This window comes from Falco punctatus (assembly GCF_963210335.1).
Source record: "Falco punctatus genome assembly, chromosome: 14".
In the NCBI taxonomy this organism is placed as follows: domain Eukaryota; kingdom Metazoa; phylum Chordata; class Aves; order Falconiformes; family Falconidae; genus Falco; species Falco punctatus.
The window spans coordinates 16694598-16716260 of NC_137594.1; the positions used below are offsets into that span (position 1 = coordinate 16694598).

Sequence of the window (21663 nt, forward strand, 5' to 3'; positions counted from 1 at the left end):
TGTAGATGTAAAAGTAAGTTTATGTTTCAGATGTACAGTGGTGAGAGGCTGCAAGGAGGTAGGAAGTGAGTGCTGGAATTCAAAATGCGGCATAAGAAGTGACTTGTTCTTTCTGCCCCAGTCATCAGGCATATAGCCTTGGTTGGAGAGTTGGATAGGTGTGAACAAATTGGAAAGAATCCAGAGGAAAGCAAGGAGAATAAGCAGAGGTGTTGCAAACATGGCTGAGGAGGAATGATTGAAAGAAGTAGGATTCTCTATTTAAAGAAGACTAACAGAAGACAGAATATGCAAATGTGCAAAAGCTGTGAGAAGAAGAAAGGAATAATCTATTCTCCACATCTGTGAGGCACAGGGAGGGAAATAATGAGCTTAGCTTGTGTCAAGTGACTTCTGGTTTAATGTTGGGGTTGGTTTTTTTTTTGGGGGGGGTTTGTTTTTAAATATATCTCTAATTGTTAAGATTAAAAAAAAAATGCTAATGCGCAGGGAGGTGTTGAAGCTTCATTTTGGACATCTTCAGATAAACATCTGCCAGAAATAACAAGAGTATAATTGATGCTGCTCTGGGGTAAGGCTGCGCAAAATACCTTTTCGAAATCCTTTCTGGCCTTATTTACTATTATTCTCTACTGCTGAGTGCTTCAGGCTCAGTACATAGCTTGCTTACTCCTGCTCCTCTTCTGTATATCTTTCTGCCTATCTGTGAAAGGCTAGGGTACCCAGTTGGGGGCTAGGATGCCTCAGTTCTCCTGCACCAATAGGCACAGTGAATTAGTTTTGGTAAACCCTATGTTCCTTTTAGACCTACATAATTTGAATTCAGTTTTCAGCAACTTTTCTCCCAGTCAAGACATCTAAATTCCACTTTTGGACCCATTGTGTGGTAACTACACTGCCAAACCTGTCTGAGTGCTGATTTGCATATTCAGTTATAAGAGTGGGATAGCTTTTCAAGAGCTGTATGTTTGCATATGGGTTCGGCTGCATTAAAGGAAAAATGAAGATGTGGAAATAAATTAAGCAATGTTAAATAGTTGCTAGAGGTTTGATTGAGGCGCTGTAAGGATCAAATGCTAACTTTATTTTTGGACAATATTTAACCACTGTATCAGAGTATTCTTCAACTACTGATCCATATAATATGCCTTATATTTTAAGGTATTTTTTTTTAGCAGGAAGAATGCAGAAGTAATTTTAATGTAAGTAATTTTATTTATATGCACCCCAAACCTATTTGTATACACAGGGAGCTCCAATTACAGTGTAATTAGAGTAACATGAGAGGCTTAAGATCAGGAGTTCACATTTATATTTGTAAATACTCCACTAACTTCTAAAACACTCTTCAAAGATGTTTATTATCTCCATTTTCTGATTGATAGGGCTGTCATACTTTTAAATACAAACCACATTAGCATTATCAGAGAGAGAGTTTTCATCTATGTACAAGACCTTTATTACTTGAATGCTGGAATGATCATAACTAAGATAATTGAAGCAAGAAACAAGTATGTGGATGGGAGTAGGAAAAAGATAAAGAGCCTGAACACATATTTCTATTGCATCATTGCATCTAAATATAATCTACATTTTTATTATTACTTTTACTAAACTCTAATAGCTGCTTGTATAAAAAACCAAAATGGGACCATGAGCAGTACAGCACACTGTGGTTTTACTTTACAGGAAAGGTTTGGGGATTTGGGAGATGATACAGACCTTCAGAATCTTGAAAAAAATCTTCATTTGTTTTATAAAGTGTATGACAACATTGATCCATCCAGTGCTGTCCAAAGAAAATTTTGTTCTATGCGATCAAGTCACTTACTGGCATTGAATGCTGGAAGTGGTGTGCACACAGCAGATTCATCTGTTGATTCACATATTACCAATAGGTTATGGCAGGGTTTAGTCTCTGGATGTTGTATGTTCTGTTCCTTTCAGGAAGATATCTTTTGGACTGGTTGTTATTCCTGGAAATAAACCTTTTAAAGAAGCCTGGCAAATATCTATTGCTCAAAGACAAATGTGGAAAACCAAGGGATTTTTGGCAAAAACAGATTAAAAGTAACATTACCTAAAATATATGATTTTAAAAATCTGTTTTTACAGTCTTTACTCAAGTAAACTGCCATCATCCGTAGCTGGGATTTCTGTAATGTTGTCTACAAGGAAGGATTCTTATTTTCTCCTTTTGTTTTTCAGTAGTTGATTCTGGGGGAATATTTTATGATTAATTGATTGCTGAGAATGGTTCACCTTTATATCAAATCAACCCGTTAAGATTACTCATTCTGGGATAACAGGTTAGGATTAGAGTCTGGGAACTGAAGGCCCTCAGAGCTGGAAATCCACTGAAGTTCTATTCAGCAAGAGAGCTCAACCACTGGTGTGATCCATTCTGCTCTGTTTGGTGTAGGGGTTGAGATGGGGGGACTGGAGGCTGTCAGAGCTGGATGTCCTGTGCAGGCATGCCCAGCCTGGAGACCTGAGATGAGGGCTGGTTTAAAGATGGAGCTGTACTTAATGCACATTTGGGGTCAGAGGGACTGAGTCAACAGCTTAAAGGAGGTCTCAATTTTTAATGAAAAATACCTTTTCCCAGTGTATTTTGAAGATGTTCTATTTGCAATTACTGTGGAAAGTCAATGTTGTGTTGCTGTTGAGGTGCCTTGTGGCATAAAAGATGTAACACTGTTCTTCAGTGAGTTGTGGGCCGGCTTCTGTTGATCAAACTTAGTTTTAATAGTAAGCAATAAGTGCAGTAAAGCTTAGATAGCCTTTTTTTGTTAGTTTGCAGATTTGCTTCTTCCGACATTTTCAGTACAGAAATTTATTTTTGTAAGCTCTTGGCGAAGAGGTAAACAAATAATTTTTCTTTGGGAGATAGTAATTCCATCTGCTAATTTATTCTCTAGTGCAGCCATGTTGTCAATTGGTTAACTCTTTCAGAAGGGAAAGAAAGAGGACAAAATAGTCTCTCTTTTGCTCCATGGAGACTTCCTAAAGCTAGTATGCTCCATTAGTTGAAAAGAAAAAGAAGGCAAAAGGCATGTGTTTCATAGCACCACCAGTATTACATCCATGAAGCATGAATTCCTCACATAGAAAAAGAGCCGAAAGAAACATCCTTGGAATAAGTATATTAGCAGTAGCTCTGTTGATATGAGTAAGATGGGGTGGGAGAGAGATGATTTTATTAACAGCTAGGATTTGGTTTGTAGTTTCTAGAAAAGATGAATTTTCTATGAGGCCGCCTCCCTGCTGCAGGAGAAATGAAGGAGAATCTGGATGTGAAAAACAGTTGCAGTGGCTGCAGAGGCAGAGAGCTCTTTCTGAGATGTACATGTGTAGGAGGCTGGGCATCAGCCCAGCCCTGGGGAGGTGGGGGGACACCACTTCCCTTTCTCCCTCTTCATATTTGGGCTGCTTGGGATCTCTGAGGAGGGAGAATGGCTCTGCTGCAGTGAGGTCCCAAGAGAGACAGGATGGAACTGAATCTTAAGAATTGGGTCTTTACTTGCTCTTTGGAGCTGTTTTATTTTTGCGTTGTAAGCACCATTCTCAAAACCTCCAAGGAAGGAGAATTTTTTTCCCCACTCCAGAGGACTGGTCTTGCCCTTTCTAGCTAGGGACGTAGGTCTAGAAATTACTCCAGTAGTCATACATGAAGCTAAATAGCTTCTCTTATTCTGAGATAGTAGTCTTCGACAGTAAATGCTTTTCTAGCAGCGTTACAAAAAGCTGAATAAATGTTTAGCAAACCATGCTTCAAAGATGGTCAGGACCATGGTTTCAACAGGAACTAGGGATGTGTTGCTGTAGCTTCTACGGTATGGATTTAGCACCAAGAAATGAGACTGAATATGAAACAGCACAGGCCACAGTTACTGCAGTATATAATCTCATGTGAAAATCCAAACAACTGGGACTCACCCAGCATGCAAAAAAGTTTAATGGGACTAGAGGGAACAGTGGACTTGAAACAGTGCTGGTTCTGCTGAAATCTGAATCTATGCAGGGCGTGGGGGAGTAGCTGCTATACTATCACCACTAAATTGCTGTTTATAGCTTTATGGAATTCTCTGCAATTCCTGCTTCTCCCCATGTTTTATTAATCAAAGTGAGGACTTTTGCTGAAAGTCGCAGGGTATTTCTTCTGTACCACTTGCTTAAGTAAGGAGGAGGGATTCACTGTGTCTTCCAAGGGGTTGACAGTGTTTCTGTCCTTTCCTTGTGCCCTCCCCCAGCCTCCATTTTATTCTGGGAAAAACACTGCTGGAACACACCTGTGGGTAGGTGGACTAGAAAGAGATTTTGTGTTTCAAATGCCTTTGACTCAGAGATGTAAGCACTATCTACTGTTCTTCCTGTCTGTCTTGTTTAATAAATTCATCCTTCCTTGCAAAGGAGACTTTGGAAGGGGATGACATTACATCCTCAGCTGAATCCCTTTCCATGAAGGACTATAAAGGAGCTTTCTTCATTCTACCTCAAATGGTGGCTTTTAAGAAACTGTTACCTAGTAAGAAATGCTTCTTGAATCAGTCTATTTTTTTTTTCTCTCTTAAATGCAAATCTCCTACTGTGTTCTTAGCACTTTGCATTTATATGACACTTTTCATCCAAGGCTTTAAAACTGCAGCGTGTTATTATTTTCCCTAAAGTAAGAAAATTTTACTTAAGATACATGTTTTTAATTAGACTAAACAAACAGTAACAAAATCATGGCCCTGATTCTACAGGCTGATCCCACTGATTGAACCCAGCTCTCATGAATTCTCTGTGAAACAGGGGCCTAACTTCAGATGCCTTTCTTCTGGAAATGAAGGAGCTCAGCTGCACCACATGATTAGTTTTTTTAAGCAAATAACTTTTTGGCTATCAATGAAGGGAGCCCAGGAGGAATGACCTGCAGGTGTGGAGGAAAATTTAACTTCCCAACCATGCAGTACTAATTCTTTGTTCTGCTGATGTAGGATTAGAGCTCAATGGGATAGAAAAGATCAATGACATTTTAAGGCTTTGTCTATATGGGGGTAGGATTTTTATGTTCTCAGCACCCATAACTGGGACCAGATTTTTCAGTACTACTCAGCTCCCACTAGATGATTAAGTATATACTTGACATTAAAAACAGCTCAACACCAAATGTAGTGAACTCCTGAAAATCCATCCACTTGTAGACCTAAGTTCTCTTTCCAGAAACACAACTCTGTAATTTTCTCACATTCTTAATACGCCAAAATAGCACATAAAATGTGTAGTGTGGGTGACACTACTGTGAACCTGAGCTAGTTGCAATTAATGGTGTCTGGTCACTGTTGTGGAAATTCCATTAGCAAAGATCCCAAAGTAGACCCAACCTAGAGGTAAGCAAACTATTTAGGAGATAATTAGTAATTATTCAAACTGTTTCTCAAGGCACTATGGAAACTTAAACCACAAAACTCTCTGAAGTTTAGAACATTCTTGTATTAGTAATCTGTATTACGGATTTCTGTGATTTGGATAGATCTGAATAGATGATTTTAAACATGAAGATTTTATCCCCTATTGTTTTTATTCTAGAAGCAGCAAAGTAACTTGCTAAGGAAAGACTCTTTTTATTTTTTTTTATTTTTTTTTTCTTTGACCAGAAGTAAAAACGGTCTACAACTCTCTTAGGAAAGGTCTGTTAAAGTGCTTGTGTTTGGCAAGTACATGCGCATATACTTTTTACAAGGGCATGTAGTGATAGGACATGAGGTAATGGCTTTAAGCTGAAAGAGAATAGATTTAGATCAGGTACAAGAAAGAATTTCTTCACTGTGAGAGTGGTGAGGCACTTGGGAAGAGGTTGCCCAGAGAAGCTGTGGATGCCCCATCCCTGGCAGTGTCCAAGGCCAGGCTGGATGGGGCTTAGAGCAACCTGGTCTAGTGGAAGGTGTCCCTGCCCATGGCACGGGGTTTGGAACTAGATGGTCTTTAAGGTCCCTTCCAACCCAAACCATTCTATGATTCTGTAGTATTTGAAGGATATTAATCTAATCGGTCATAACTTGTAAGAAGGTCAGCACTCAGAGATCCCATTAATCTAATTTTTAGATTAAAAAACTAATTATCCAGACAAATTTGAGCCAGATGACAGTACTACAGTGATTTCTGGTCCCCATGTCTTTGAGTTCTTCTGGACCCAAATCGGTGCTGTAGAATTTTGCCTTCCAGCAGCTTCTCTGAGTGCTGAAGGAGGTGGGACTCCCCTGAAAGCTGACATGACACCTAGAGCTACTGGTGAGACTGCTTTACAAATATTAGGTTTTTCACCTGAGTGAGAGGCAATAGTACTGTAATTATACAGTATAGCTTTGCTAATGTAGCTAAGAGCCCATGAAGAATACTTTGCCATGTTGGTATACAAGCACAATGATCACAAACCCTGTGGAAACACAGCCTGGTTGGATGGTGCAACTAGATTGACAGGCTTCCACTGCTTATGTGATTCTTTAGGTGATGAAGGTCAGTTTATTTTTAGTATGTGCTTGGCTGAAAAATCTGTTAGTTAAGATTCCACTTTGAGGGGCTTGGAAGTTGTGGGGATTTATGGTTTTTTATTTTGTCTTGTTTTGAAGATATAATGAGGACTTTGCACTGGAAGCCTACAGCAATCCTGTTATGCTGTGATTAATGTCACTGTATAATTCTGACAAGCTGAAGCCCTCCCAGGGTGCTCATTCATCATGGATCTCTCTATAGCTCTTATTTATTTATTGAACAACATGTAAGCACAGTTCCCTTTTTTGTTTAATGTATCAGCATTTCAGTGTATGTGGACTTCAAGGTTTCAGTTTTGTTGACAATAATGAGATCATCCAGACAATTATCATTTGATTTTCACTTCACTAGTGAGGAAGATTAAAGAAAAGTTAAGGAGCTTTGTCTGTTTCCTGTTACCCGTTTACTGAGGGGGAAGAAAAACTAACTGTTTAAAATGTATAAATTATGAGACTATAGATCACGCTCAAACAGTACGTGAGGAGACTGCATACCATTAGTTCATTGGATTTTTGAATGGGTCAAGCTGGCTTTCTGCCAAACTAAACCATGATTTGGATCCCCACTTCAACAGCGTGTATAAGTTAAGGGCCAACATGTACTTTATGTGCGTACCATGTACGACTGTTTGTCCAGCTCATACACCATCAGGTTCGCAGTGCAGAAATCCATTGCTTGCAGAAGAAGGATCTATACCTAGTATCAGCATTTTGTTAAGGCATCCAGGATCCTGCAGGCTCCCTGCACTGCCATCTTTCATTTGTAGAATAAAAATGGATGAGAAATTGAACACGAACTTGTAATAGGATGCCACACAAGGTTCCAAAATCAGGGACATACAGTGTCATAGGCTAGGCTGGGAACAAGGACACAGGTCACATTCTTTAACACGTTGGAAACTGCTCAGATACTGCCTTGATAGGTGATGTATGAGTTTGAAAAGAAAGTGGTTCTCAATAAAGAAGTAACACTACACCTACAAGACAAAGCACTGCTATGGACACTTTAAGATTGGACAAAAATATCAGAAAGTTGGAGGGAATTCAGAAAACAGCCACAAGCGTGATTAAAGAGCATGGAAAGATGATGGCAAGAAAAGATGAAAAGAACTAGACTTGCATAGCTATATGATGATTAAGAAGGCGCATAAACGTCTACAGCTAATTGAAGGATATAAATGTAAAGGAAGGAGCGTAACTGTCTGGGGTGTTATGAGGGCTTGTAACTGGGAGTAGTTGGATGAAATTAATCAAACAAAAATTTAGGTTGGGAAATTTCCAAACAGTGGACCATATGTTCCCTTCTGGCATAAAAACGTGTGAAGGGGAACAAAACACTCTGAAAACCATGTGGCTTTTGAAGTGCAGCTGTTGTTCCACATTCTCTCCCCTGCTCTGTGAAACTAAGGGCCATGGCCAGGTTTCTGAAGTGCACATACTATCAACACAAGTGTTAGAAAAACCAGGAAATCACTAGTTAAGCTTATCCACCCCTTGAAGTCCCAGTTACAAGTTGTACCTTTGCCTTTCAACCTTGCCCATTTTTACTTCCCACGTCTCCTCCCTCCACCCAAACCTTGACTCCCACTGAGGCAGAGTGTTTAAAAGTTTATGTTTTTCCTTTGCTGGAAAGTTGATTGAGGCTTTGAAGTATGATTGATGTGGGGACAGCCTTTCAGTTTGGGTTATGTTCAAGTGTGTGGTACTAAAAGGATGGATAAAGAAGGGAGTTGTACAGTGTTTAACAGTGTAACAGTGTTTAATATCAGTCCTGATAAATAATTTTAGTACCTCCCTCCCCTTCAACAGCTAATGCATGTGGCTGAAGTTACCACACTGTATGGAGAGCAGAGTTCTTCATGGCTTCTAGTTAGCAGGTAGAAATGCTGTGGAAGAAGGAATTTGGTTTTATACCTTGCTAAGATAAGAACTCAGTACCTAATTTCTGGGTGTATGATATAAATACGTGGGTGACCTCCACTGGGTCGTGGGTTTTGTTTTGTGTTGGTTTGGTGTGGTGGCAGTTTGTTGTTTCATTTGTTGGGTTTGTGTTTTTAGTTTGGTTTTTTGTTGTTGTTGTGGTTGTTGGGTTTGGGGTTGTTTTTTTTTTGTTTGTTTGTTTTTGTTTTACAAAGTTAGGAAGACCACAAGCAACCATTTTGGCAAACTTAAGAATAACTCTTGCTTTTTGATGGGATTCTCAACCTCACATAGTCCCTGATGCCCTCCAAATTACTCCTCCAAATGCTTCCTAACTTCCCACTGCTCCACACTCCCCACAGCTGCACTCCAGATTGTCCAGTGAAAAATTACTATGTCATGTTTGGGGACTAAATCCAATCATTCATATATTTCAGCAAGCCTGAAATCTATTTGTTTAAATGCTTGTCTCAACATTAATTGTACAGTCATTGCTGATTTCTTCTCAATAAAAGCCCACAAAGCAGATTTAGTCATACAGGGATGGTATTTTGATTTTCTGTTTGCATTTTTCTAAAGGAAACACTTTGTCCAAAACAGTTCTCCCATTTCTAGATTTTAAGGAGACATTGGTCATTGGATAGTAAGTAGGCTAAAGGAGTTTGAAGGAGTTCAGTGTATTAAAAGCAAAGTCCTTAAAGAAATAAACAATTTACATTTTGCACTAAACCAGTTATATTTAGATGAAATTTGCTGCTGATATAAAGAGGTAATTTTTTGCTGCCCTACAGTAGGTCTACAGTTGTTCAGGGTAGTCTTCATGCCTTTGTATTATACTGTAAAAGCTATAGACCGTCTAAGCATTACTGGTGATAAATTTTGACAATAGTAATTGCTCTATTTGATAAACATTTAAGAGTGTCAGTACTACTGAGTTTTATTTTGTCAATATATGCAAGTAAATAACAGCATATTAACCAAAACCTAGCAACAAGTCTTTTTTTAATGTTCATTTTAATATTCTCAAACACCAAACAATAAAAGAAATAGACCTGCACCCAAACTGGATTAAAATTTCATCAAAAGCACAAAGGCAAAAGAATTCTGAATTAACTGAACCTTTGCCTCCTGCTGTGTATCTAGATGTTGCTGGCGTTCCCTAACCTTGATTAGTGTCGACACCAAAGGCTATATGTTATTGTAGATCAACTCGCACAATTACTGCTGACATCTTTAATCTAGCTTTTTAAGCATAAAAAAGATATAACAGTCTAGCGTTCAGAAGCAGGAGCTAGACAATTTCAGAACTGAAATAATGTGCCCATTTTTAACAGGAAGAGTAAATTAACCACTGGAACAATTCACCTAGTGACACATTGCTTTTTCCTTCACTTGAAATCTTTGTATTAAGACTGGGTATCTTTTAAAAAGAGGTGCTGTAGATCAAACAAAAATAATGGTTTTGATGCAGAAATTAATGGTTGTGATTCTTTTGCCTATGTTACCCAGGAGATCAAATACAATAGTTGTAATAGCCTATTTGGGTTGCCACGTCTAGTGATTCAGTGAGTGAATTATGTATTCAGCAACATAGCTATAGACAAATAAATACTGAGATATCTAGCTTTCATTTATTTGCTATTTATATGAGATATGCTTACCTTCAACATTCTCTGTGAAGAAAAGCAGTGTCTAGATTTTAAAAAGATTGACAGGCGATTTAACAGACGTACTGCTTCACTTACTTTATTTCAGTAAATAGAAACATTTTGTGATTATGTTACCACATGAAGTTTCTTCAAACAAAAGATGAGCTGGCAATTGTAATAATTTCTATTATGTTGTCAAGATTTTCTAACTTCTAAAAACTGCCTTAAAATGTGTTCGCACACAAAGTGATGTATTTAATTTCCCATTTCACGAGGATAGCTTAACAGAGAGGTTTGATTGATCTCCAGACAGAATTTTAAAAGAGCGTGTATACTGAGTGTATGGGGTTTTTGTTTTGTTTTAATTTGTTTTGGTTTTAGTAATAAATACAATGACTTAAGTCAATTTGTTTAACAAAGCAGACTGGGACTTGGTGAATCACCTTAATAGGTTTCAGAGATGACTTTTTAATTCATTGTAGTTCTTAAGCTATTGAAAGCAGAAAATGAATTAATTATATCTTTTAAAAACAATAACAACAAACTCAAGTCTAATGACTTCATGGAATGATTTCAAAGTAATGTTGCCCCTGGTGGAAAAATGGGAGCCGCCTGCTTTCCAAATGAGCTGCACCTGTGCAGCTCTCATAAAGGTTAAAAACATATCAAAGAGTTTCATCTGTGCAGGGCCTTCTGGGACATGCTAAATGGATTCAGAAGTTGGAGGAGGATCAGCACTCCTGGCATCATGTGCTGTGTTACCGTTGGTCCCTGTTTCCTGTTAATTGTGATACTGCCAGAGAAAGACTATTTTTCCGGTCTCTTATAAATAAATAATAATAAAAAAAGAGTCAGCCTGCAGGCATGGGATCTGCTGCCTTTTCTTGCTGCAGAGATGCAGTCATCTGGTTTTAGTGCTCAACATCTAATAGCTGGCATATGGACAGAGTGCAGCGTTCTGTGCAGCTCCCCTGGCTTCTCATAATCATCAGTTGAGATCCATTATTTCAGCAGGTGTGCATGGCTGCCTCACTCTCAGAAACTGAAGATGTGTGGCTGTAGCCTCTCAAATAAAACTGTTAATAAAATTTTAACGGGTTACATTCCCATTCTACAAAATGGGCAGTGTCCTTGGGGAAACACATGGGGCGAGACTTCATTTTGTAGTGCTGTAAAACTAACTGAAGAATGATAAAATGAATGATAAACCCCAAATTAGTTGAGTACTACAGATGTATGTGCTCTTAAGTACACGTTTGTCTTCAGGAAAACAGTTGTATGCTGAATGCGTGTGGCTTTTTCCTAGGTTTGTACCTCCTGTCATTATTCTATGTGCTCAGATTAATGTAATTGGTAGAAACCAGGTATCAGAAATTCTAGTAGTGGCCAGGTTTGGTTGGATTTCTTTTGCAAAATACATTCAACAAAGAGAAGCTGATGTACAGCTCCCATCACGTTCCAGCTCTACCGTTAATAGCAAAGTTTGAGTAAGATGTGTCAGTAACAAGCTGTAGGAGCTAAGAGATGATGGCAACAGCAGGAGGCTGGTAGCATCCCATAACATAGCTATTACGGAAGTGCACATATCTTTAAAGATGTATTTATATTTCTGAGTAGTTCCTTCTCCTACAAACAAGAAATTCTAATAGCATGTTTAGCACCATCACCCTCACCAGCTGCCCTATTTCTGATATGAAAATCAGAAGCAGCAGCATGTATCTTTGTACATCTGTTTCCATGTTCCAAAATTACACGTCACATGATATAGAGGGAGGCTGAGTTAGTAATGCCTGTAGAAACTTTAATCTTTGTACTTGCATTTATTTATTTGTAGACGGGCTTACTCTTGTTTCATTCTTTGCACTTCCTTTCAAGAGGCAGAGCCATTCAATTGTCTAGTTACGGGACAATAACAAATCTATTTTATGACAATGTTGGCATATCACGCTCCCAGCTAGGAACATGGTCTTGAGATCGTTTATTCACTGGAACATGAGGACTATGTTTGTGAATAAGGCTCTGCAGGATGAGGCTACATTCTTGCAAGTTTAATTAGCCTGGGGTGGGGTGGGGTGGGGGTGGGGGGTTGAAAGAATGGAGAGCTACCACTTAGCCAAGGCTCTTTTGAATGGAGACATTTCTCTGCAGTGCTGCTTAAATCTGTGCTATCTGAATTGTGCTGGCTGTAATGTGTGGCTCTGAAAGACAAATAGCTAGGCACTAATGTAGCTAAGCCTGGAAAGTCCAACTGAAATCAAGGAACGTTAAACATTTCATTCATTACAAATGAATAAACTTGAGCTCAAGGTCAACGTTTTCTGTGTATAAATGAATACTGATTAGATGTAGCAACAAGGTAGCAATGTAACAGTGCAGAAATCACAGTTATCTTCATTTTTTTTCCGAGGTGACTGCTGACACGCTATGGTATACATTAGAGCACATCCATGACTTCTTCATGCTAGCTGCCAGCCACAGTGCTGAGTGCCGGTGAGCGCCTAGAGGCTACTGTGTGTGCTTCCCAGCTGTGTGTTAACAAAAGCTCTGAAATCACAAGCTCCAGGAAAAATATGGGTTGACTGTACAAGTAATCAGAATTGACTATTATTTTTCCTCTGTCTTCTGAGCTTTTTAACTATAAAGGAAATCACTAAATTAACTAAACAGCCCCATCAGATTTCAGCTAGGAAGTTCACCGTGGTTGCTGTGTCCTCGCAGAATTTGAGTCTCCAATGTTATTGTTATTGTCTCCAACTCTCCTGTCTTATGAGGCCTTTCACTACCCTACATATCTTTACTCATTGTTTGCCTACTCCTTTTTCACATCCATGTTCTTCTAGCTAATTCCCTTCCCCTTGTTCCTTTTCCTAAAAAGTTTCAGTGTGTGACAGGAGGCAGAGCAAACAGTGTTGTACCTTACAGAGTGGAAGCATAGAGCCATATGGGAGTAAAAGCAGCTGAGCTTAAGCTGTGAAAGATATGGTGAGAAATGCGTCTTTATTAGAGGCAGAATATTTGTCATGTGCAAGTGAAGACTATAAATGAGAGATTTTTGTCCCAAATCTATAGAGAAAAAAATGAGAGGTAACCATAACTTTGTAAGTGGAAAAGAAGTCATAATGCATTCAAATTGACATCTGTATATATGAAGAAATTTTTAAGCACCACTTCAGGTCATGAAACTGGAATTGAATTGTGGAAAACGGTTTAAGTTTTTGCAGTTTCTTTAGATCTCAATGGATATACACTGGTCATGCTTAGAAAGTGTTTTCTTCTCTTTTTATTATTATTATTATTATTATTATCTAATGAACTCTCCTCTCCCATAGCCTGTTACCTAGTTACTGAAAGGGAAAGAAAATCAGCTGTTTAAAGGGTACAAATTATAAGACTATGTTACATCCAGACAATACGTGAGGAGTCTGTGTGCCATTGGGAGTTCTGCATAAGGTAAACCTGTGTGTGCACTTGACAGGTCACTGAGTCAGCCCCCTACTTAGAGTGTGATTCCGTGGTCAAGATGCATCTTGGTATGTGTTGGAGATGTTCATACACTGCAATTCATTACAGTGTCAACTTCCTTCTCAAAAAGAATTTATATAAAGGATTTGTATTTAATTTTAGTCTCTTGCTAAGATCACCATTTCAGTCTTTGGAGCAGGGGGAGGTGTTTCAATTAAAAAGCAAATGCTTGTGCAGGCAGAAAGGTGTTTTTCTAAAAAAGCAGTATGCTTCCTGAAAGAGTCAGTCAAATCAACCAGAAATAAAGTAGAAAAATCTTTCCTGGTTTGACTGCAACTCAGATTTTGATGTTTGCCTGGAAACAACTCTGGACAACACCTGGTTTTCATTTGCCAGCACCTGGTCAGCAAAACTTTGAAAGCTGTTTCTACCTCTGTACCTCTCTGTATTGCCCCAAATATTTTTCATAGTATTCTGAATATAGGCCTATGTGTTAGCCCAACTTTGCTTCATGTTAATGCACACAATTGTCATGCTTTAATGTTCTACCTATACTACATGAAGGTATATGACGTAACATCTTTTGGAATTCACCCTGAAATGTAGAAGAGATGCAACTTTTAACTCTCCAGGACAGTATATTTATTTCAAAACAACTGAGCTTGCATGGCCTATAATTTTCTCCTCCATTGGAGCAGTATCCTGTATGAAGGAGTTTGAGAAGCAGGGTGTATTATGTCTTCTGCAAAGGGATTTTTTTGCAGTTTCTTAATCTGTTGCAGCTCGGACAGATGCCCAGTTAACTACTAGACATTGATCTAATCTGCAACATCAGGCACATTGCAAAAGTTCCACAGCTGATGGAGCAGACAAGGTGACAGCTAGAAAACCCATTCCTGAACAGCGTACTCCATTTGTTAGACTTATCTTTTTAAACTGAAATATGTTGACAAATGTGCCTTTATAAGGTAAACTGGTACAGCTTGAACACAATCTGCTGGACAAATTGACAATCAGTTACGTTAGCATCTAGAAAAGGCTGTATAGTAAACCCCTTCATATCTCTTCTTTGGCTTTTACTTTTAGTTGTGAGGAAGTGAAATTTCAACTCCCCCCCCCCCCCCCCCCCCCCCCCCAAGCCAGACAGGATAGAGAAGAGACTGTCTTTTGGAGAAATTGAGGAAAAAAGAAGAGATAAAATAGTTATAAGAAATACCGTTTTCCTTATTTTAACAGTGTTTCTTAACTAATGTTGTCATATTGCAGTCATGTACTATATAGTTGTCAACAGCTCATGAAAAAAATGTGCATTGTGATGCTTCCTCAGGGCATTCATTTCATGTTAAGACCTGCCTACTTTTTAACCATTGTTCTTGCCTTTTACAGTAAGTGTGCCACTGGACATGCTGAGCTATGTAAAAAATATTTGTACTATATTTGAACTCTGACTTGGGTGTTTAGAGACTGACTTAAGCTTTGTTCTTCTCACATCTTACAGAGCTTAAACTACAGTATGTGATGTTTTAAATGTGGTCCCTGAGCCAAGTTGTTTCCTCCCTAGAACATGCGTTAAGCATCAGCTCTCGCCCATCATTTGCTGGGATTGATAATGTGCCAAGTCTTGAAGTCTTGACTCAGTTCTTACTCCGACAAGACTCCCATGGAAATCAATGGAAGTTTTGCCTGATTAAATACTTCTGGATTCCTCTCCAAAACATTTGGCTTCTTTATATCAGGCACGTTTGGAAAAATCCAAGATTTTAGCCCCTGTAAAGTGGGATTATCAAAATCTTAACTGATGGAGGACATTCTGAAGGCAAAATACCCAGGGGCCTGCTTGCCGGCAGTGGAACACTGCCTATGTTTTAAACCCCAACCAAAACAAACCCAAAGGCTGCAGGACAATATATAATCTAAAAAGCAGTTAAACTTATCTGGCAGTATCCACATATGAACAACATGAGATGACGTTGTCTTCTTCCACTGTAAGGTGATTGATCAACGACTTGTGTTATTCAGAGCTGCTTTGAGACTAAATAGGCTATGAGACATTACATATAAAGATTTTTCCCCTGTTTGTGAAAATTAGAAAAACTAACTATGCAATAGATGCATACAGAAAGACGTACTGCAGTTTAGTAAACATTTCATTGCAATCAATTTCAATGAATACCAAAAACCACTTCAGGGTTAACATAATCACCAGAAATAAACAGAAATTAACTTTAATGATCAGCTTTTAATGTATGAGTATCATCCAACTCTTATTTTATAAACATGCTTAGGTTTTCATAAAACTTGGCATGCTTTATGTCAGACAATACACGTTGCTTTGAAAACAATATGTTTTGCAGCTGGAAAAAGAAGCCATTTGGGGGGTATAGGAAAAAATAATGTCTATACATTCTTCATCATTCTGCCATGGAGTAAATCTGGTTATTTTAAGACACATGCAACTTTCATTTTTTGGTGAAAGCAAAGGAAGTGAAACAGTTTTCAGACAGAGTAAGAAGTAACATCATGTGAACCAAAACTAGATGTAATTTTTTTAGTTATTCTACAAAATCTGTGCCGCTCTGTGGAGCATGAGAATTCCATTCTGTACTCTTCAGTCCTGGTGGTATGATTATCCCAGTCGGGCCCTGCAGTTACACAGGATGGCGCACATCTTTGTTGTGTCTTCATTTGTCTTCCTTGTGAGGTATGTGCACATAGCTCACATACCATATGTGCACATCCTTGTGAGATGTGCACATGCGTGCAGGGCTATGATCTGATTGGCATCACAGAGACATGGTGGGATGACTCATGACTGGAGCGCTGGAATGGAAGGATACAAGCTCTTTAGGAAGGACAGGCAAGGGAAAGGAGGAGGGGGTGTCATGCTTTATGTCAGCAACTAGCTGGAATGCTGTCTGGGGATGGATAAGGAGCTGAGCGAGAGCTTATGGGTCAGGATTAAAAGGAGGGCAGGGACAAGGACAGGTGTTATTATAGTGGGGTTTTTCTACAGACCACCTGACCAGGAACACCGGGTGGATGAAGCGCTTTATAGGCACATAGAACCTGCCTTACATTGACAAGCCCTGATCTTCATGGGGGACTTCAACCACCCTGATGTGTGTTGGAGGGACAGCACAGCAGGGCATAGGCAATCCAGAAGGTTCTTGGAATGCATTGATGATACCTTCCTTCTCCAAGTGATAGAAGAGCCAATGAGGAGAGCTGCCATGCTGGACCTTGTCCTCACCAACAAGGAGGAGCTGGTGGGGAATGTGAAACTTAAGGGCAGCCTTGGCTGCAGTGACCATGAAATGGTGGAGTTCAAGATCCTTAGGGCAGCAAGGAGGATGCACAGAAAGCTCACTACCCTGGACTTCAGGAGAGCAGACTTTGGCCTCCTCAGGGATTTGCTTGGTAGAGTACCATGGGATAGAGCTCCAAAGGGAAGAGGCATCCAAGAAGCTGGTTAATATTCAAGGATCACCTCCTCCAAGCTCACTAGGCATGCATCCCAACAGAGAGAAATTTGTGTGAAAAAGCCAGGAGGCCTGCATGGATGAACAAGGACTTCCTGGACAAAATAAAACACAAAAAGGAAGCCTACAGGGGGATGAAGTAAGTACAGGTGGCCTGAGAAGAATGCAGAGAAACTGTTTGAGCAGCCAGGGATCAGGTTAGGAAAGCTAAAGCCCTGATAGAATTAAATCTGGCCAGGGACATCAAAGGCAACAATAATAATAATAAAAAAGCTTCCATAGGTATGTCAGTGATAAAGGAAGCCTAGGGAATGTGTGAGCCCTCTCCAGAAGGAAACAGATCTGATTACCCAGGATATAGAGAAGGCTGAGGTGCACAATGACTTTTCTCCTCAGCCTTCACCAGAAAGCATTCCAGCCAACCACCCAAGTCACAGAAGTTAAAGGCAGGGACTGGTAGAATGAAGAACTGCCCACTACAGGAGAAGACCAGGTCTAAGACTATCTAAGGAACCTGAAGGTGCAGAAGTCCATGGGACCTGATGAGATGCATCTGTGGGCCCTGAGGGAACTGACAGATGAAGTGGCTAAGCCATCGTCCATCATATTTGAGAAGTTGTAGCAGTTCAGTGAAGTTCCCACTGTCTGGAAAAGGGGAAACAAAACCCCCATTTAAAAAAAATGAAAATAAGGAAGACCCAGGAAACTACAGGCCATTTAGTCTCACCTTGGTACTTGACAAGATCATGGAGCTTTTTTCCTCCTGGAAACAATGCCAAGGCACATGTAAAATAAGGAGGTGACTGGTGACAGCCAGCATGGCTTCACTAAGGGCAAGTTGTGCCTAACAAATTTGGTTATTCTTCTGTGACAAGGTTACAGCACTGATAGATCAAGAAAGAGTGACTGACATCATCTACCTGAATTTCTGCAAAGCTTTTGTCACTGTCCTGCACAACATCCTTGTGTCTAAACTGGAGAGACATGGATTTGATGGATGGACCACTCAATGGATTGCGGTCAATGGCTCCGAGTTCAAGTGGAGACCAGTGATGAGTGGCATTCCTCAGGGGTCGGTACTGGGACCAGTGCTGTTCAACATCTTTGTCAGCAACGTGGACAGTGGGATTGAGAGCACCCTCTGCACGTTTGCTGACAACACCAAGCTGTGTGGTGTGGTTGACACACTGGAGGGAAGGGGTGCTGCCCAGAGGGACCTTGACAGGCTTGAGAGGTGGGCCTCAGCAAACATCATCAAGTTCAACAAGGCCAAGTGCAAGGTCTGGTGCACGTGGGTCAGGGCAACCCCCAGGATCAATGCAGGCTGGGTGGAGAATGGGTCGAGAGCAGCTCTGCAGAGAAGGACTTGGGGTGGACAAAAACCTCAACATGGCCCAACAACGTGTGCTTGCAGCGCAGAAAGCCAACCGTATCCTGGGCAGAATCGGAACAAGCATGGCCAGCAGGTCGAGGGAGGTGGCTGTCCCCCTCTGTTCCTCTCTCACAGAGGACCCCACCTGGAGTCCTGCGTTCAGCTCTGGGGCCCCCAACGTCAGAAGGACATGGACCTGTTGGAGAGAGTCCAGAGGAGGGCCACGAAGATGATCAGAGGGCTGGAACAGCTCTCCTGTGAAGACAGGCTGAGAGAGTTGGGGTTGTTCAGCCTGGAGAAGAGGAGGCTCCGGGGAGACCTTACAGCAGCCTGCCAGTCCCTGAAGGGAGCCTGCAGGAAAGCTGGAGAGGGACTTTTTATGCAAGCATGTAGTGACAGGACAAGGGGGAACGGCTTTAAACTGAAAGGGGAGAGATTTAGATTAGATGTTGGGAAGAAATTCTTCACTGTGATGGTGGTGAGACACTGGAAGAGGTTGCCCAGGGAAGCTGTGGATGCCCCATCCCTTGAAGCATTCAAGGCCGGGTTTGCTGGGGCTTTGAGCAACGTGGTGTAGTGGTAAGTGTCCCTGCCCATGGCAGGGGGGTTGGGACTAGATGATCCTTAAGGTCCCTTCCAACCCAAACCATTTTATGATTCTGTGTGTACTGGTTCCACTGCAAAGTACACTTGTCCTGCAGCGCAGACACAGCTTTACAATAGCTCTGACAATGTGAACAAAGATCAGGTTGTGATTCTTTCCGTTGCCTGGAGAGACGTGTTAAAGGAGTAGTGCCTTGGCTTTTGGAAAGAAAGCATATCATATTTCTCTCCAAAGTCTTTTTCCAGCTGTCCAGGAACTGCATAGTGAGATTGTGGGATTATGACTACACTGTGACATGAAGAGTTGTTAAAGCCTACGGAACCCTATGACTCACGCTTTATTTCCCAATGACTATTAGCCCAGCTGCAGTTTTGACTTAGAACATTCACATATTCAGGAAGAGTTGGCTTGTGTTATCTTTTGGCAGACTGTTCTGTAGCATGTATGGTTTGCTTGTGTCTGGTCCATGCAGACTTAGGAGCAATAGCCTAGGCCCATGCTAAAATGCCAGGCATGCTTCAGCAACTATAGGTACCCTTTTCTGCTCTGATACCTGCATTTTATTTTCCTTTCCTTTACTATTAAACAAAGCTTATGATCTTAGAACGGATTCACTATTGCTGTGCAACCTGCACAGACACTACTTTTTCTTGTGCCTCCCAAAAGTACAATGTTTGGGCTGAGACAGACTCTTAATATGGGAACGAGGTTTTAGCTTTGAACTGGGGGTGGGCCAAGCCCTGAAAATGCGTATAAAAACATCAGCAAGGCTGACTTTGTGGCCACACACTGTTACACTGCATATGGAGGGTAAGAGCAAAGAACTATTTGCAGGGGAGGATTCTTTAGGATGGAAGCTGCTGAGTTCAAGATGGAGCAGGGCTAGGCAAGAGCCCAACTTGCTGTGTGCAAAATGTTCTCCATCCTACAAGAGCAAGTTGGGAGGGAAACTGCCTCCAGTCAGCTCACAGCTGTGTTTGGAACCAGATTGCACTGCAAGTTTTGAATGCTTCTTGCTTTAGTTCCTGTATGGTCAGTTAGCAAGGGGAAGATAGATGTCCGAAGGACAGATGCAACGGTAATGATAACTAAAGCTAGGGAGCCATTATCTGGTCAGCTGTTCTCCAGACTCTTGACTTCATGTACAAAGAGAGTAGTCCTGAGGTCTCTAAAAAAATGAGCATGATTGCACCATGAAATATGAACAAAGCTACCTTCTTTGAAGCAGGGAGACATATTCAAAAAAATTAATTTTATTTTTTTTCACCAGTTCATTTGTCTTTCTACTCTCCTATTTAATACCTCTGGAACTCCCTCTGCTTCCACAGGGCCTATGGATGCTCCTCATCGGGTAGCATCACTCCCTGCTAAGCCAGAAAAAGTTAAAAAGCTTTACACTACTTCTTTTCTCTGAATCTCTTGGAGTGAGTCTGTTTTATCTTCTCTGCCTTTCAGCTTGTATGCTCTTTTGGCAGGAACTGTTGGCCTGATTCTGATCTTATCTGAAGTGTGTAAATCAGAACAAAGCCCTGTGCCTTCGTGTGAGATATGGGAGCAAACAGCCTGGCATGGTGTATGGCATTAGGTACTGCCAAGAATTCCATTTGGATTTGCAGCAAAAGGGAATTCTTAACCAGGTTCAGTTTATACAAAGGGCAGTTTGCTACTTCAAAGGGAGTCAAATAAATAGAATGACTCAATACTGAAACAGAAGTGGAGGTAGTAGGGATCACAGTAGTGAGTTTTAAAGGCATTTGTTAGAAAAAGTCTGTAGAAGGAGGATAATGTGAAAAAGAGGGTAAGAGTCAATTTAGCACAGGTATGAAGAGTCAGTATAGATTCATTTTTCTGGAACATATTAAGGTGGTAAGACACCTGATATTTTGTTGAAAATCCGATGATTATCCTTTCATTGTCTATTATGACTATGCTTATACCCTCGGAAAGGGATGGAGGTCGCATCAGACTGAATGGAGAGCAGCCATGGTAACTAGTCAGTGTAAGCAAAAGTATAATTTTAAAAAAAGAGTGATTTTCAATTTTAAGGTTCAGTGTTCTGGCCAGCAGTGATTTCGGCAGGAATACAGAAAAAAACATACAGTATTTTAAAGTGACTAGTGGTAACACCACGACTTTTAATTGTTAATTTTGGACTGACACAGCTATGCATCTCTTGGTAACATCTTTGCAATTTGCCTTTTATGTTAAAAGTAGGAAAGAAGTTATCTTTTAGGAGAAAAGAAAATTTCCAAATTCCCAAATTTCTTTCTTTGCATTTTTGCAGTCAGTGCTTATGTACACGTATGGATTTGCCAACCAATCTATAATATATTATGATAGCTATATTGCTGTAAATTACACCACCAGAAATGTAGTGGAAAAACTTTACGGGAGTTTTTCTGATGGTAAATTTTATTAGGCAGAGAAATTCTTCAAGGATGCTAACATTTGCTATCTCAAAATTTTCCCTGCACTGGAAAGTTTGAAAGCATCCTTGAGATCCATTGCTACTGAAGTTGCACAACTCAGCTAGCAAAATCATGCATCTCAGTCTCACTTGCTTCCAATACAATATTGCTAAAAGTGGGAGAGCTCAGTTTGTTTCACTTCAAGTGAAGGAAGCACTTTTTCATAATTTATG

General features: G+C 40.3%; 1 long non-coding RNA gene across 1 annotated transcript; it reads right to left on the reverse strand.

Annotated features, from left to right (window-relative positions):
- Positions 1–432: 432 nt before the first annotated feature.
- On the reverse strand, positions 433–20909 carry LOC308073255. The gene is made up of 2 exons (XR_013931963.1): positions 16876–20909; positions 433–16466 (listed from the first exon to the last, which is right to left on the reverse strand). It is a non-coding gene; the product is annotated as an uncharacterized lncRNA (long non-coding RNA).
- Positions 20910–21663: the final 754 nt, after the last annotated feature.